The 15,438-nt window shown below is 45.8% G+C and overlaps 1 pseudogene; it reads right to left on the bottom strand.

The window, feature by feature from the left end:
• Positions 1-10,637: 10,637 nt before the first annotated feature.
• Positions 10,638-11,536, bottom strand: LOC125537268 (NAC domain-containing protein 67-like; annotated as a pseudogene).
• Between the last annotated feature and the right edge of the window lie 3,902 nt (positions 11,537-15,438).

Raw genomic sequence — 15,438 nt, 5'->3', positions numbered from 1 at the left:
GCTCCACCGACCTACTTCTCTCGCCTATATCTACTCTTATACACTAAAAACATCCAGGGGAGCCAGAAAACCACTTTTCCACCGCTGCAACCTTTTGTACCTGTGAGATCCCATCTGGGGACCTTTTCCGGCGATCTGTCGGAGGGGGATTCGATCACGGAGGGCTTCTACATCAACACCATAGCCTCTCCGATGATGTGTGAGTAGTTTACCATAGACCTTCGGGTCCATAGTTATTAGCTAGATGGGTTCTTCTCTCTCTTTGGATCTCAATACAAAGTTCTCCTCGACGTTCTTGGAGATCTATTCGATGTAATTCTTTTTGCGGTGTGTTTGCCGAGATCCGATGAATTGTGGGTTTATGATTAAGATTATGTATGAACAATATTTGATTCTTCTCTGAATTCTTATATGCATGATTTGATATCTTTGGAAGTCTCTTCGAATTATCAGTTTGGTTTGGCCTACTAGATTAATCTTTCTTGCAATGGGAGAAGTGCTTAGCTTTGGTTTCAATCTTGTGGTGTCCTTTCCCAGTGACAGTAGGGGCAGCAAGGCACATATTGTATTGTTGCCATCGAGGATAAAAAGATGGGGTTTATATCATATTGCTTGAGTTTATCCCTCTACATCATGTCATCTTGCCTAATGTGTTACTCTATTCTTATGAACTTAATACTCTAGATGCATGCTGGATAGCGGTTGATGTGTAGAGTAATAGTAGTAGATGCATAATCGTTTCGGACATGATGCCTATGTTCATGATCATGCCTAGATATCATCATAACTATGCGCTTTTCTATCAATTCCTCGACAGTAATTTGTTCACCCACCGTAATATATGCTATCTTGAGAGAAGCCACTAGTGAAACCTATGGCCCCGGGTCTACTTTACATCATATTATTTTCCCGTCAACTAGCTATTTCTGTCATCGTTTATTTTGCAATCTTTAGTTTTCAATCTATGCAACAAAAATACCAAAAATATTTATCTTTTTATCTCTATCAGATCTCACTTTCGTAAATGACCGTGAAGGGATTGCCAACCCCTTTATCGCGTTGGTTGCGAGGTTCTTGTTTGTTTGTGCAGGTACTAGGCGACTTGCGTGTAGTCTCCTACTGGATTGATACCTTGGTTCTCGAAAACTGAGGGAAATACTTACGCTACTTTGCTGCATCACCCTTTCCTCTTCAAGGGAAAACCAACGCATGCTCAAGAGGTAGCAGCTCCCTCTTGGGGATATGGGTGACGTATATCATATTCACCATTTTGACTTCGGGGGGAAATTTGTTCTGACCCCCTGTTTTTGGTGCGCGAGGTTCCTCGTCGTCATCCTCACTAGGCGACCCTTTCTTCTTATGTTCAGCATTTAAGTTGCCGGCCTGTTTGAAGACCCAACAGCTTCTGTTGGTGTGGTTGGCAGGCTTATTAGGAGTGCCGTGGATCTGGCAGGGTCGATCAAGTATTCGGTCCAGGCTTGATGAACCGTCTTTCTTTCGTTTGAATGGCTTCTTTCATTGACCTGATTTGGAGCCACTGAATCTGACGTTGACTGTCGTATTCTCTGTATCATCATTGTTGCTCTGATGCTTATGTTTGTTCCACCGGGGCCTTCCTTTGCCGTTTCGGGCTTCGGAAGTGCCGGGGTCGCTGGTACTGTTACCGCTATGGGCTAGCCAGCTATCCTCGCCTGCGCAGAAGCGGGTCATTAGTGTTGTAAGGGCTGCCATGGACTTCGGATTTCTTGGCCAAGGTGTCGGGAGAGCCATTCATCGCGGATGCTCTGTTTGAAGGCCGCGAGGGCTTTGGCGTCTGGACAGTCAACAATCTGGTTCTTTTTAATTAAGAACCTGGTCCAGAATTTCCTGGCCGACTCTCCGGGCTGTTGGACTATATGACTGAGGTCATCGGCATCCAGAGGCCAGACATAAGTTCCTTGGAAGTTGTCTCTAAAGGCATCTTCCAAGTCTTCCCAGCTTCCTATAGAGTTTTCTGGGAGGCTTCCAGTGCCTAGTTGGCCCCTTAAGTTTTAGGGGAAGGTATTTGATGGCGTGTAGATCACCGCGAGCCATGTGAATGTGGAGAAGAAAATCTTCAATCCATACCGCGGGACCTTTTGTGTCGTCATATGATACGATGTTCACGGGTTTAAACCCTTCAGGAAACTCATGCTCCATTACCTCATCGGTGAAGCATAGGGGGTGTGCAGCGCCTCTGTATCGGGCCAAGTCGCAACACAGTTCGGATGAAGTCCGTACACTGTTTTTGGCCTGGGTGTGGTTATCCTTGTCGCGCCAGGCTTGATAGCCGTCTTCTCGCGTCGGTGCACGCCCCCGCGATCCGTAGATCGATCTGGTCTGACCTGTTCTATTTTCCAGGTCCTGTTGTAGGTCATATGTGTATCCCCGAGCTTTTGTTTCTCTGCTTTTGCGGCGAGGTGGTGCAGGTTGGTGTTCGTCTTGAGTTGCCATTCTGTCCCGGCCACGTGGTGGTCTATCGGGTCCGTCAGCCGCATTACGCACGGGTAGTATGGGCTCCAACGCCTCATCATTGAATTGGGGTAGCAGCTTATGCTTCGCGTATCTCTTTTTTGGTCGCTCGAGGCCGTATTCTTCGGCTGCGAGGACATTAGTCCATCTTTCATTGAGCAGGTCTTGGTCAGCTTGAAGCTTCTGTTGTTTCTTTTTTAGGCTTCTAGCTGTGGCTATTAGCCGGCGCTTGAAGTGCTCTTGTTCGAGGGGTTCCTCTACACTGGTAGAAAAAGGGCCTATAGTCCCGGTTCGTAAGGGCCTTTAGTCCCGGTTCTTGAACCGGGACTAAAGGGTCGGTACTAATGCCCTGACCCTTTAGTCCCAGTTCAATCCAGAACCGGGACTAAAGGCCCCCCACGTGGCCGGTCCACCTTTTTCTGATTTTTTTTGAAATTTTTTTTTGAATTTTTTTATTTTCAAATTTCTGAATTTTTTAACCTCTAATCTCTAATCACCCCTCATCACTGCTCAATTTAATCTCTAATCACCCCTCATCATTCCAAATCATCTAACTTCCCGGACGGTCACCCATCCTCCCACTCCCCCAATCATTGAATTGGGGTAGCAGCTTATGCTTCGCGTATCTCTTTTTTGGTCGCTCGAGGCCGTATTCTTCGGCTGCGAGGACATTAGTCCATCTGTCATTGAGCAGGTCTTGGTCAGCTTGAAGCTTCTGTTGTTTCTTTTTTAGGCTTCTAGCTGTGGCTATTAGCCGGCGCTTGAAGTGCTCTTGTTCGAGGGGTTCCTCTACACTGGTAGAAAAAGGGCCTATAGTCCCGGTTCGTAAGGGCCTTTAGTCCCGGTTCTTGAACCGGGACTAAAGGGTCGGTACTAATGCCCTGACCCTTTAGTCCCAGTTCAATCCAGAACCGGGACTAAAGGCCCCCCACGTGGCCGGTCCACCTTTTTTCTGATTTTTTTGAATTTTTTTTTTGAATTTTTTTATTTTCAAATTTCTGAATTTTTTAACCTCTAATCTCTAATCACCCCTCATCACTGCTCAATTTAATCTCTAATCACCCCTCATCATTCCAAATCATCTAACTTCCCGGACGGTCACCCATCCTCCCACTCCCCCAGCCTGAGCACGCTTAACTTCCGGGTTCTATTCTCCCTCGTTTCCAAGTCTGCACTCGTTGTTTTCCTGACAATAGTAAGATGTCAATCCTATTAACCCTCAGGAGTTTAGCTTGAGCATGAAGTCACACATTTCACTGTTTGAGTTTGAAACTATTGTTCTAAAAAACAATAATTTTTTAGTAACACTAATATTTCTTGAATAAGTAGTTTGACCATTGTTTGACCAAAGTTTGACCATAGTTTGACCAGATTTGACCAAAATTCAAAAAAGCTGAAATAATTATTTAATAACACTAATATTCTTGAATAATTATTTAGTAACACTAATACTTCTTGAATAAGTAGTTTGACCATAGTTTGACCAGATTTAATGAAAATTTAAAAAAACTGAAATTTGAGCATAACTTTTTTTCCTTATGGAATTTGAGGATTCTACAAATTTGCAAACAGGCCGTAGGCGGTCTCTATCGGATGTAACTTTTCGAGTAGATGATTTTTCATATAAAAAACTTTTTAATCCGAGTTCGTATGCAAAAGTTATGCCCATTTTACAAATTCCAGAGAGATTTTGTAAATAAAGTCGAAATTCATATTTGTAAATTTTCCCAACAACTAGACCACATATCACATGGGAAACTTATTTTATTTTATTTTTTGACATTTCCATCATTTTCTTTTCTTTTTTCTAAAACTGAAAAGGCGGTCCACCGGGGGGGAGTTTGAAAATGGGACCTTTAGTACCGGTTCGTGCCATGAACCGGTACTAATGCCTGAAAGCCCATTAGTCCCGGTTGGTGGCACCAACCGGTACTAAAGGTCTAACCTTTAGTACCGGTTGGTGCCACCAACCAGGACTAATGGGCATCGCACCCTTTAGTCCCGGTTCGTGGCACGAACCAGGACTAAAGGGCCCAGGTGAACCAGGACTAATGCCTTAGCCGCACGAACCGGGATAAATGCACCCATTGGTCCCGGTTCTGGACTGAACTGGGACTAATGGGCTTACCCGGCCTGGACCAAAGCCCCCTTTTCTACTAGTGCTAGCACGATAAAATCTTTGTCACCGAGGCTTACGTCATCCTTGGAGAGTGGCAGATAGTTGATGTCCTCTGAGTCATTGTTCCCTGTTTGTTCATCAGGATCAACTTGCCCGTCCTCCCGATCATCCTGTTCGTATGTTGGTTCGATGGGGTCCCACTACTAGGAAAAAGCCTAGTAGTAGCGCGGGTTAAAAGCTAGTAGTAGCGCGGGTGCCTGTGCTACTACTACGACGCTACAGCTAACTAGTAGTAGTAGCGCGGTGCATCCCGCGCTACTAGTACGTGTGTTAGTAGTAGCGCGTGTCGGTGACCCGCGCTATTACTATTAATTTGAAAAACCAAAAAAATCTCGACCCCATGACGCGCGCACGTTGGCCGGGAGCAGGGAGATCTCGTCCATGACGCGTGCCTCGTGGAAGCAGTCGAGGGAGGCCACGGAGGCCAGCCCGGCGTGGGCCAGGAGCTGGAGGACCTACATCTTGGCATCTACGTGGGGAGCAACACCTCGCGGCGGTCGTCGCCGTTGAGGTCGGCGACGAGCGGTGGCAGGAGGCGGTCCACGTCTTCCAGAACGAGAAGTCGCCCTCGTGCTGCCGGAGGAGGAGGGGGATGGGTCAGCTAGCGTTCCGGATTGAATCGGAGAGGGGGGAGGGCTGACCAGGAGCAAGAAGAAGACGGTGAAGGCGGCGAGGAGGAGGATGCCGTGGTCGCGCTTCCGCATCTTGGCGGCGGCGAGGAGGAGGATGCCGTGGTCGCGCTTCCGCATCTTGGCGGCGGCGAGGAGCTTCGGCGACTGCCCACCGAAGGGATCTCGGAGAGGGAGGGGCGAAGAAAGCAGAGTGTACCAGCGGCGGCCACCGCTGGAGTATGAGGGAGAGACGAGGAAAGTGAGAGAGGGGGAAAGTGAGGGAGAGAGGAGGGATTCGGCTGAGGATACGGGGATTTCACCTACCTCGTACTTAGTAGTAGCAAGGGGTGTAAAAGCGCGCTACTACTATCAACTTAGTAGTAGCACGGGTTTGTACCCCTCGCTACTACTATGGCATGTCCCGGGAGGGCACGGTAGAGACCGCTTAGTAGTAGCGAGGGTTAAAAACCCGCGCTACTAGTATCAACTTAGTAGTAGCGAGGGTTAAAAACCCGCGCTACTAGTAAGTAGCAGTAGCGAGGGTTATAAACCCTCGCTACTAGTAAGCGTCTGTCTATAAGATTTTCCCTAGTAGTGTCTTCTTGGTCTTCGACGTTCTCCGGAGTATCATGATCTTCGGTGCCGGTATTGTTGTTCTTAACGCGACGTAATTTAGAGCGGCGCCACCGACGTTGATGTTTCGGCGGTATCTCAGGAGGTTCGTCCTCGACTGACTGGGTTTTTCTCATCATCGACGTCGCCGTTTTTAGGTGTATCCACCATGTATACGTCATACGAGGAGGTGGCGGTCCAACGTCAGGTGACCGGCGGGTTTTGGGCACGCTCCTCTCCGGCATCGGCATCCATACCATCGATGTCTTCGGAGGCGTAATCAAGCATGTCGGTTAGGTCCTCGACAGTGGCTATGAAGTGGGTGGTGGGTGGGAAGTAAAATTCCCTATTTCCAGCCCCTAGTCCAGGCTGGGCGTGTTTCAGGAGTGGTTCCTCTGTGATGATGAGGGATCACATTAGGTCCAAAGCCTCGTTTAAGAGCGGGGTTTGCACGGGGTCAGAAGTTTTTGGGCCGAGCTCGCATGATGCGGGCCTCCAGGGTTCGGAATTAGTGTCCGGAGAAGAGTCCATCTTTGCAATGATTGCCGGAGACGTTATTCTCTCTGGTTTTCTGGTGTTGAGCTCTAAGGCCGTAGAGAGTCTGGCGGGCTCTAGACTCCCATCTTCGGAACTGATGACGCGCATCGGATCTATGGCCGGAGTGGTGGTTGGGGTCGCGAACCCTTGGAAGATCAAGTCTCCTCGGGTATCAGCGACATAGTTTAGATTTCCAAAACTGATCTGGTGACCAGGGGCGTAGCTGTCCATCTCCTCCAGATGGCCAACCGAGTTGGCACGTAGTGCGAAGCCGCCGAATACAAAGATCTGGTCGGGGAGAAAAATCTCCTTCGCGACAGCATTGTTGTAGATGATTGATGGAGCTATCGAGCCTTTCGACGACGGCACAGTGGAACTCTCAATGAAAGCACCAATGTCGGTGTCAAAACCGGCAGATCTCGGGTAGGGGGTCCCGAACTGTGCGTCTAAGGATCAAAGGTAACAGGAGACAGGGGACACGATGTTTACCCAGGTTTCGGGCCCTCTTGATGGAGGTAATACCCTACTTCCTGCTTGATTGACTTTGATGAGTATAGGGGTTACAAGAGTTGATCTACCACGAGATCGTAATGGCTAAACCCTAGATGTCTAGCCTATATGATTATGATTGTGATTGTCTCTACGGACTAAACCCTCCGGTTTATATAGACACCGGAGGGTACTAGGGTTTGTACAGAGTCGGTTTACAGAAAAGGAATCTTCATATCCGTACGCCAAGCTTGCCTTCCACGCCAAGGACAGTCCCATCTGGACACGGGGGAAAGTCTTCCGTCTTGTATCTCCACAGCCCATTAGTCCGGCCCATATCACATAGCCCGGACGCCTGAGGACCCCATAATCCTGGACTCCCTCACTCGTGCAACGTGGTGGCCCTTTAGTGGCGGTTCATGCTGAACCGGTACTAAAGGGGGGGACCTTTAGTCCCCACCCTTTAGTGCCGGTTACAGAACCGGCACTAAAGGGCCTTACGAACCGGTGATACAGCCCGGTTCTGCACTAGTGTGCTTCATCAGGAGTTCTTTGGACAGAAGTGCGGTGATTGATATGGTTATTGTTCTTGCCAACATATGAAGTGATTAAGTTGAAGTCGCCGCCAAGCAGCCATGGACCGGCACACAACACCCTGCATCCTGGAGGTCTGCCAGGAACTGCAACTTGTCATCGTCGCCTTGAGGGCCATAAACCCTAGTCAACCACGAGCACAGGTTCTCCGCGATAGTAGAGACGAGAGCCGTAATGTGGTGCAAGACAATGGTGAGACTGGAGATGGACACCGCTGAGCGCTGCCAGGCGAGAAGAATGCCTCGCCGGGTGCCAATCATGGGGAGGACGAAGAAGTCCTGAAAGCTTGGGCCAATGTCTTGATCACCATGGGCAGGATGATAAGGTCCAGTTTGATCTCTTTGAGACAAACCACAATAGGAGAGGCAACAGAAATAATAGAACGAATGGTAGCATGTTTGGTAGGACAATTAAAACCGTGAACGTTCCAGCAAATCGCACGAAGGTTGCACTCTATGAAGACCAAGGATGGGTCCAATAGGGGATGGGGAAGGGGGCAGGACACTAGGCTACGATAGTTCGGACACTGGCAGTGGTGTGGTGCAGCCTGGAAAGCACGGTGTTAGGCATGTCCCACCCGGAAAGTAAATGGATGAACCTACTTTGGAAAACTCATTCTAAATGCCAAAAAACACTGAAAAAGTTTCACGCATACATCTTCACATTCTATGTGCACACATAAAGTTTCGCGGAAAAACAACTTTTTCTTTGGCATGTACAAAAAAGACAAAAAATGCATTGTGGAATGCTTTTAGAAGCACTGAAGTTTGTCTTTTCCGTAGAGGCAAAATAAAAAGTGATTTTTTTCACAAAACTTTGTGCTGCATACACATGTGTGCGAAGATGTGTGCGTTTGTTTCGATTTTTTTGACATTTTAAAACGCGTTTAAAACGCATTTTTGAAAAGCGGGTTCATATGCCCATGAGTTCAAGACTAATTCCCACTCTATCTCACTCATAGTAATCTGCAAACACCTGGACAACGTCCTCCGCAAGGGGATGTTCAAACAGCCTGGAGTACTTGACTAGACTCTTCGTCATCTTCTTGCAGAATGACACGACAGCGTAGAACACGATTGGTCTTAGTATCGGGAAAAGCAATGCACCGGCTGCGTCTAGGCATGGATGGGGTAGCTAGCAACGGCAAGGGTGCAAATTTGCACGCGATGCACAAACCTATACAAAGCGGGGTCCACCACCGAAGCCGCATGGGGTGCAGCAATGTTTGGCTAGAAAAGACGCAACCAAAACGTTGCTGGGGCCGGACAGTGTTTAGCTGGAAGAAACATCCAAAACGTTGCTTCAGAGGTAGTAGCAAATATTGTTCCTACACTACTGTTGTGGAATCATTTTCCAAAAATATATCAATTGATGTCAGGACGCAAGTCACAGATATACATGAATATTACGGCTTACAAGTATGGTTATTGTATTCAGCAAGTTATTTGAAATGCAAAATCGTTGGTCGGCCTCGGCCATGGAGCCATGGTCTGCTGCTATTGGAAGTGGAAACTAACTACTCGGCACATGCAAGTGCTACAAGACCTACCTGACCAGGCTAAGCTCTGGAGTGAAATGACCAGCACAAATTTAGTCCCCTGGATTATGAACATATATAGCCTTATAAACTGAAACTGCACATCCTTGCAATGATTGCCCACTCCAGTCAGTAGCATTGACATTTGGGGGTCAAAAAAAATAGCATTGACATCTACTGCTAGTCTATAGTTCAAACAAAAATAACATCTACTGCTGGTGTCTCAGTTCAGTCCAATTTACAGAAAGGCAAACTATTTATATGTGCACTGAATAAAATAAGGGAGTACCAATTTTCACATGTTTACAAGTTTCGGCACTATTATTAGGTGATTACAACTTTTCTGTATCCAACCCTAATTTTCTCTCTCTAAACAACTACTCTTGAAGGTTGAAGGATATACCTCCTGAACTATCCTGGCAGTTTTTTAAAATGTTGTAATTACATGACTCAGCCTTATTTCCCGAACTAGATGAACGAAACAAAGCTACGAACAACCCAAACATGGGAAGAGACGACCAAGACTCACGTCCACATAAAATCTAAATCATAATATGGAACAACCAAGACCTGCATCGGCCCATTGCCAAGCATCAGTTTTAAACTGATTGATGACTCTTCACGAAGGCATGTATGTGTTGTTGAAAACTCTCTTGTTCCTCTCTCACCATATGCTCCAGATGATAAGAGACACCTAGGAATTTAAAGCCTTTCTCTTTGTGCCATGAGTTCTCGACCTAGCCTCCTGCCACCATCATGGATTGGAAGGGAAGCCGAGGGAACAATCTCGCTCAGATTTGCCCATTGCAACACCGAGGTCCAAATGATTGAAATGAGCCGCCTCCTATGTAGAGGTACAGAAACAACAAGTATCATTATGTGCTAAATCCCTCTTGGCAAGACGGTCTGCCGTCCAAACATGACGACGAGCCAAAGAAAAAGTTTGCACTTCAACGGCGCCCAGAATTTCCTTATGGTGCAATCCGTACTGCAATTGATTGCCGCAGTGAAATAAGCACTATATACTAACTTCGCCGAAAAAACTCCTTTTGAATCCCAACTCCAGGTCCACTTATCTTCAATGCCATGGATCATCGGGGTTTAAGAAATAATTTCCAGAATTGGGTAACCATCTGCAGGAAAGTGTGAATGTTGATCTCACCATTGATCTTTGATCCAAGCTTCATTAGAATTTAGAAGTCGCTTCAGCAACAGTCCTGCGCGACCTGACGACCGGATGTACTATTTGTTGGTTTAAAATCCGTTAGGTAAGTCACAGATGCATGAACATTACAGCTTATAGTAATATGGTGCTTATGTCCAGCAAAGCCATCCAAAGCTTAATTAGCTCCCAATTATTCAGATGTGAAGACATCTTTAGCTTGTTTCCTGGAGTGGTATTCAAAATTATATCTCTCTCCAACCATTTTGAAACTGAAACTGGAGTAGTAACCATTACTCCTAAATAAACTACTGCAATTCCAATTATTCGAAACAAAGCGAACCATGAAGATCATAAAATCTGAAGGAGTAGATCATAAAATCTAAAATTATTCAGATGGGAAGACATCACACACCAAAACTCACGTTCACATAAAACATAGTAAATCATAAAACGAAACGGTGGTAATTGTACTTCGAACTGTTCTGGCAGATGCTGCGAGAGAAGCTGATTGCATTGTACTTCGAACGAAACGGACCAATAAAACTACCTCAACTAGATCCAGAACTGAAATGAAGCGGAATAGAGACACAACAACTCTGAAGAAATCAACATGCAGTTGCATAATTCTACGACCGCTTCCTCTTCAACACCATGGAGCGCTCGCAGCCCTCCTCCTCGCTGTCGCTGGAGCTGCTGTCGGCGCCGGCGGGCGGGGGAAGCCGGTAGACCTTGTGGACCACGACGACGACGTCCCGCGCCTCGGGGTCCAGGTGCGCGCGACGGAAGGCGGCCGCGTCCCTGTTGAGCCAGTACTCCTTCATCAGCCAGCGCGTCGGCGACCATACCGCCCCGCCTTTCCACGTGTGGCGGTACGTGAACCTGCGCCGGAACGCCACTGCCTCCCGGCCGTCCTCGCTGCCGTAGTACGGCTTCTTCGTGCCGTACTGCACCCAGCACCCGCCCGCGCGCGCCCGGCGTCAGGCACGTCTCGCCGGCGGGCTTTGCCGCGAAGAAGAAGCCCCATACCTCGCCGTAATCCCTTATGTGGTTTTCCCGGAAGGGGAGCTCACGCGGGGGCAAGGACAAGACGTCCACGCCCTCCTCGATGAAGCCGGGGAAGATGTCGCCGCCCAGCCCCGCCCTCGGGACGAGGTAGTGGTCGATGAGCTCACGGCCGGTGGGTTGGAACACGTACCCGGCTGTCAGATTAGGGTTCGCCATCGCCGACCGATACCGAAGTTGTAGCCTAGGAGAGGTAGATTGTGTGGGCGACTCAAAATATTCAGTGGATCCGACAGAGAGAGAGAGAGAGAGAGAGAGAGAGAGAGAGAGAGAGAGAGTTCGATTATGCCATGGGATAACTCAGATTCGGAAGGTTTCAGAAGGCAAGTACAGATGGCACACTAGATAGAGGGTGTCTAATTAGGTCGGTGATAACATTTGCTCAATTAGAACAAAATTTGATGGGCCAATTGATTAGGATTGTGCAACCGGATTTGTTGCACAGCCGTGCTTGGCCCAAACAAATGGCAACCGATTAGAGTCCATAAATATTTCTAATATAAAAGAGCGATGGTGATCTATGCTTAGAAACACCTAAGCATTTCTTAGTCCCGAAATTTCAAGATAAATGATTCTCAAAATTTCTTGAGAATTAAGAGAGGCACCTATGGTTAAGTCAAGCACTAGTAGAAAAAGGGACTTCAGTCCCGGTTCATAAGGGCCTTTAGTCCCGGTTTTGGAACCGGGACTAAAGGGTCGGTACTAATGCCTATCCCTTTAGTCCCGGTTCAATCCAGAACCGGGACTAAAGGGCGCGGCCACGTGGATCTCCATCTTTAGTCCCGGTTGGTAACACCAACCGGGACTAAAGGAAATTTTATGATTTTTTATTTGAAAAAAAATTTTGAAATTTTTTTTTGAAATTTTTTTTGATTTTCAAATTTCTGAATTATTTTAACCTCTAGTCTGTAATCACCACCCCTCATCACTTCTCAATTTATCCTCTAATCACCCCTCATCATTCCAAATCATCTAACTTCCCGAACGGTCACCCATTCTACCACTCCCCCAGCCTGAGCACGCCTAACTTCCGGGTTCTATTCTCCCTCGCTCCAAGTCTGCACTTGTTGTTTTCCTGATAATACTAAGATGTCAATCCTATTAACCTTCAGGAATTTTGCTTGAGCATGAAGTGACACATTTCATAGTTTTATTTTGAAACTATTGTTTTAAAAAACAATAATTATTTAGTAACACTAATATTTCTTAAATAATTAGTTTGACCATTGTTTGACCACAGTTTGATCACAGTTTGACCAGATTTGACCAAAATTGAAATAACAGAAATAATTATTTAGTAACACTAATATTCTAGAATAATTAGTTTGACCATTGTTTGACCACAGTTTGCCCACTGTTTGAATTTTTTCGATTTTTTTCACTCTAGATCTTAAAAGCCCCGTAACTTTTTTTCTATTAGGTTTTTGAGGATTTTGAAAATGTTTAACGGGGTTCCCCCGATTAAATCCGGATATAACTTTTCGAGTAGATGATTTTTCATAGAAAAAACTTTTTCATTCGAGTTAGTATGCAAAAGTTATGCCCATTTTTACAAATTTCAGAGAGATTTTGCAAATAAAGTCAAAATTCACATTTGTAAATTTTCCCAACAACTAGACCACATATCACATGGGAAACTTATTTTCTTTTATTTTTTTGACATTTCCATCATTTTCTTTTATTTTTTTAAAACTGAAAAGGCGATCCAGGGAGGGGTAGAGTTTGAAAATGGGACCTTTAGTACCGGTTCGTGGGACAAACCAGGACTAAAGGTCTCAACCCCATTAGTCCCGGTTCGTGCCTCAAACTGGGACTAAAGGTCTAATCTTTAGTCCCGGTTTGAGGCACGAACCAATGGCCCACGTGGTCCGGCCGGCCCCCTGGGCCCACGAACCGGGACCAATGCCCCCATTGGTCCCGGTTCTGGACTAAACCGGGACTAATAGGCTGACCCGGCCTGGACCAAAGCCCTGTTTTCTACTAGTGAAGTTTTTAGGTTGACGATAATGTCGCAACGACACCCCCCGCCCCCCTCCCCACCCCTTGCGCGCGGAAGCAAGTAGGCGGCAGAACAATGAGTTGTTGGCAAATCCGCATGGCTTTCGTACAAATGATGAAGAGGTGATTTGTCAGATGAGCTTGGCATGTTCACACTTCACATTTTTATCCCATGTGAGATCATACATGCTAATTTTAAAGGGGCAAAAAATATGGAACGATTCGCCAGCGATATGCATGCTTCTATGGGCGACAAAAGCAATGACATCAACGCTCCAAATGTTGCTTCTGCAACTACAAAATCATATCTCTCTCAGATCATTACTCGGATTTATGATCGATCTTCATGATCCGCTTTGTTTTGACGAGATCATCAAATTAGACTATATGTTGTTAAGCATTGACGGGGCTTTTTTTTTTTGAATGGTGTCGCCAAATTCTTCTATGCAGTTACCTTAGTACCAAAGTTACCAGCCGGTAACTTTGATATGAATACAACAAGAAGTTCGTTAAACATGGGCTGACAACTTTATGGATGTTGAAACTCCCAGTAGCGATCCAGTCGATAGAGGCAAACCCTAAACGGTGCCCACTACGCCCGTTTCTTCGATTCTAACAAACGGGCGCACACCCCCCGAGCGGTGCTGGGCCGACCCGTCTTTCTTTTTTTCCCGTTCAATCTGAAGCACGAGCGAAAAAAGGGTGCCCTTTCGGGGGTTCGAACCGGGATCTCTCTATCGAGTTAGCACGAAACTACCAATTGGACTACGAACCATGTGTGCCTAAGTGTTACTTTCGCTTCTTTTATTCGTTCTCTATGTCGTGAGAGCTTTTTATGCCCTTGTAATTTATTTATTTTAAAGAATCGATGGCCATTTTTTCTCAAAGAACGTTGAACTTATTCCAAAATCCATGAACTTTTTCCAAATTCATGAACTCTTTTCAAAATTAGTGAAATTTTTCAAAAAATTGTGAACTTTTCTTCCAAAATCAGATGAACTTTTTGTTGATTTATGATCTTTTTTTCAAAAAAGATGAAATTTGATGAACTTTTTTAAAGTTGGTGAACTTTTTTTTAAGTTGATGAACTATTTTAAAAATAGGTGAACTTTTTTCTAATTGATGAACATTTTTAGAGAACCGGTGAACTTTTTTCGGAATTTGATGAACTTTTGTTCAAAATCTATGAAGTTTTTTGAAAATCGATGAACTTTTTTGGAATACATGATCTTTTTTATAATTCGTGTTGTTTTTTAAATCTGTGGACATTCAAAATTTGTTCACATTTCTTTTAAAGAAGTCATGTTTTTTTCTAAATAGTGCGGCTATACTTTTGGTTTAATATGTTTCGCGTTGAAAACTTTCACAGGGGGCATAATAGCTTTACTGGTTGGCAAACCATGCACTTAAGCTAATTGGCGCAAGTTCGATACCTCACATGATCGAATTTTTTATGGTGGTTTTCGCGCTGTAAATTTTTTTACACTGTGAGCGTGTTCATGGGCCGGCCCGCCAGCGCGCTGTTGTAGGCGCCCGTTTCCACAGCGGGCGCATAAGGCGCCCGTTAGGAGCTCCCGTCGATAGATATGCTCGGATGTCCCCGATTTGGACCGAGTCATGCGTAGGCTGGGCTGGCACCTGGTGGGCGTTGGTCAACATTTGGGAGTGTGGGCCTGGGCTGTCGGCGAGGGGAATTTCGATCAACTGTCCCCGATTTAGTACAAAGTTTGTTTGTAATTTTTTAAACATCAAATAAATTCATAAAATAGAATTTAAAAATGTGTTCCTATTTTAAAAATTATTTGTGTTTTTCAAAAAATTGTTCTAAATTTTGAAAAATGTCTGCGTTTCAGAAGTAATCGATTTTTTCACGGAAAAAACGCGTTCAAAATTTCAAAAAACCTTCAAATATCTATGGATGTTTGTAGTTCTTATGACTCCGCGCTACTCATTAGTAACGAAATTTTTGCTCGATCCAGTCACTGGCTAGGCTTGTGCGCGTGAGAGCTGGAGGTCTTTGTGTTCGATCCCTAGCGAGCGCAATAATTTGTGGAATTTTGCACAACGCTGCCACTTTTGGGCTGGCCCGAGACTGGCTGTTTGTTTGTTCGTAGGGCTGCTATTCGCTGTGAAATGATCCCTAAAAAAATCGCTGTGAAATGTT

This window comes from Triticum urartu, chromosome 2A (assembly GCF_056163025.1).
Source record: "Triticum urartu cultivar PI428250 chromosome 2A, HENAU_Tu73, whole genome shotgun sequence".
Taxonomy (NCBI): domain Eukaryota; kingdom Viridiplantae; phylum Streptophyta; class Magnoliopsida; order Poales; family Poaceae; genus Triticum; species Triticum urartu.
The sequence above is the reverse complement of the archived record's forward strand: the minus strand, read 5'-3'. Positions and strand labels throughout refer to the sequence as shown.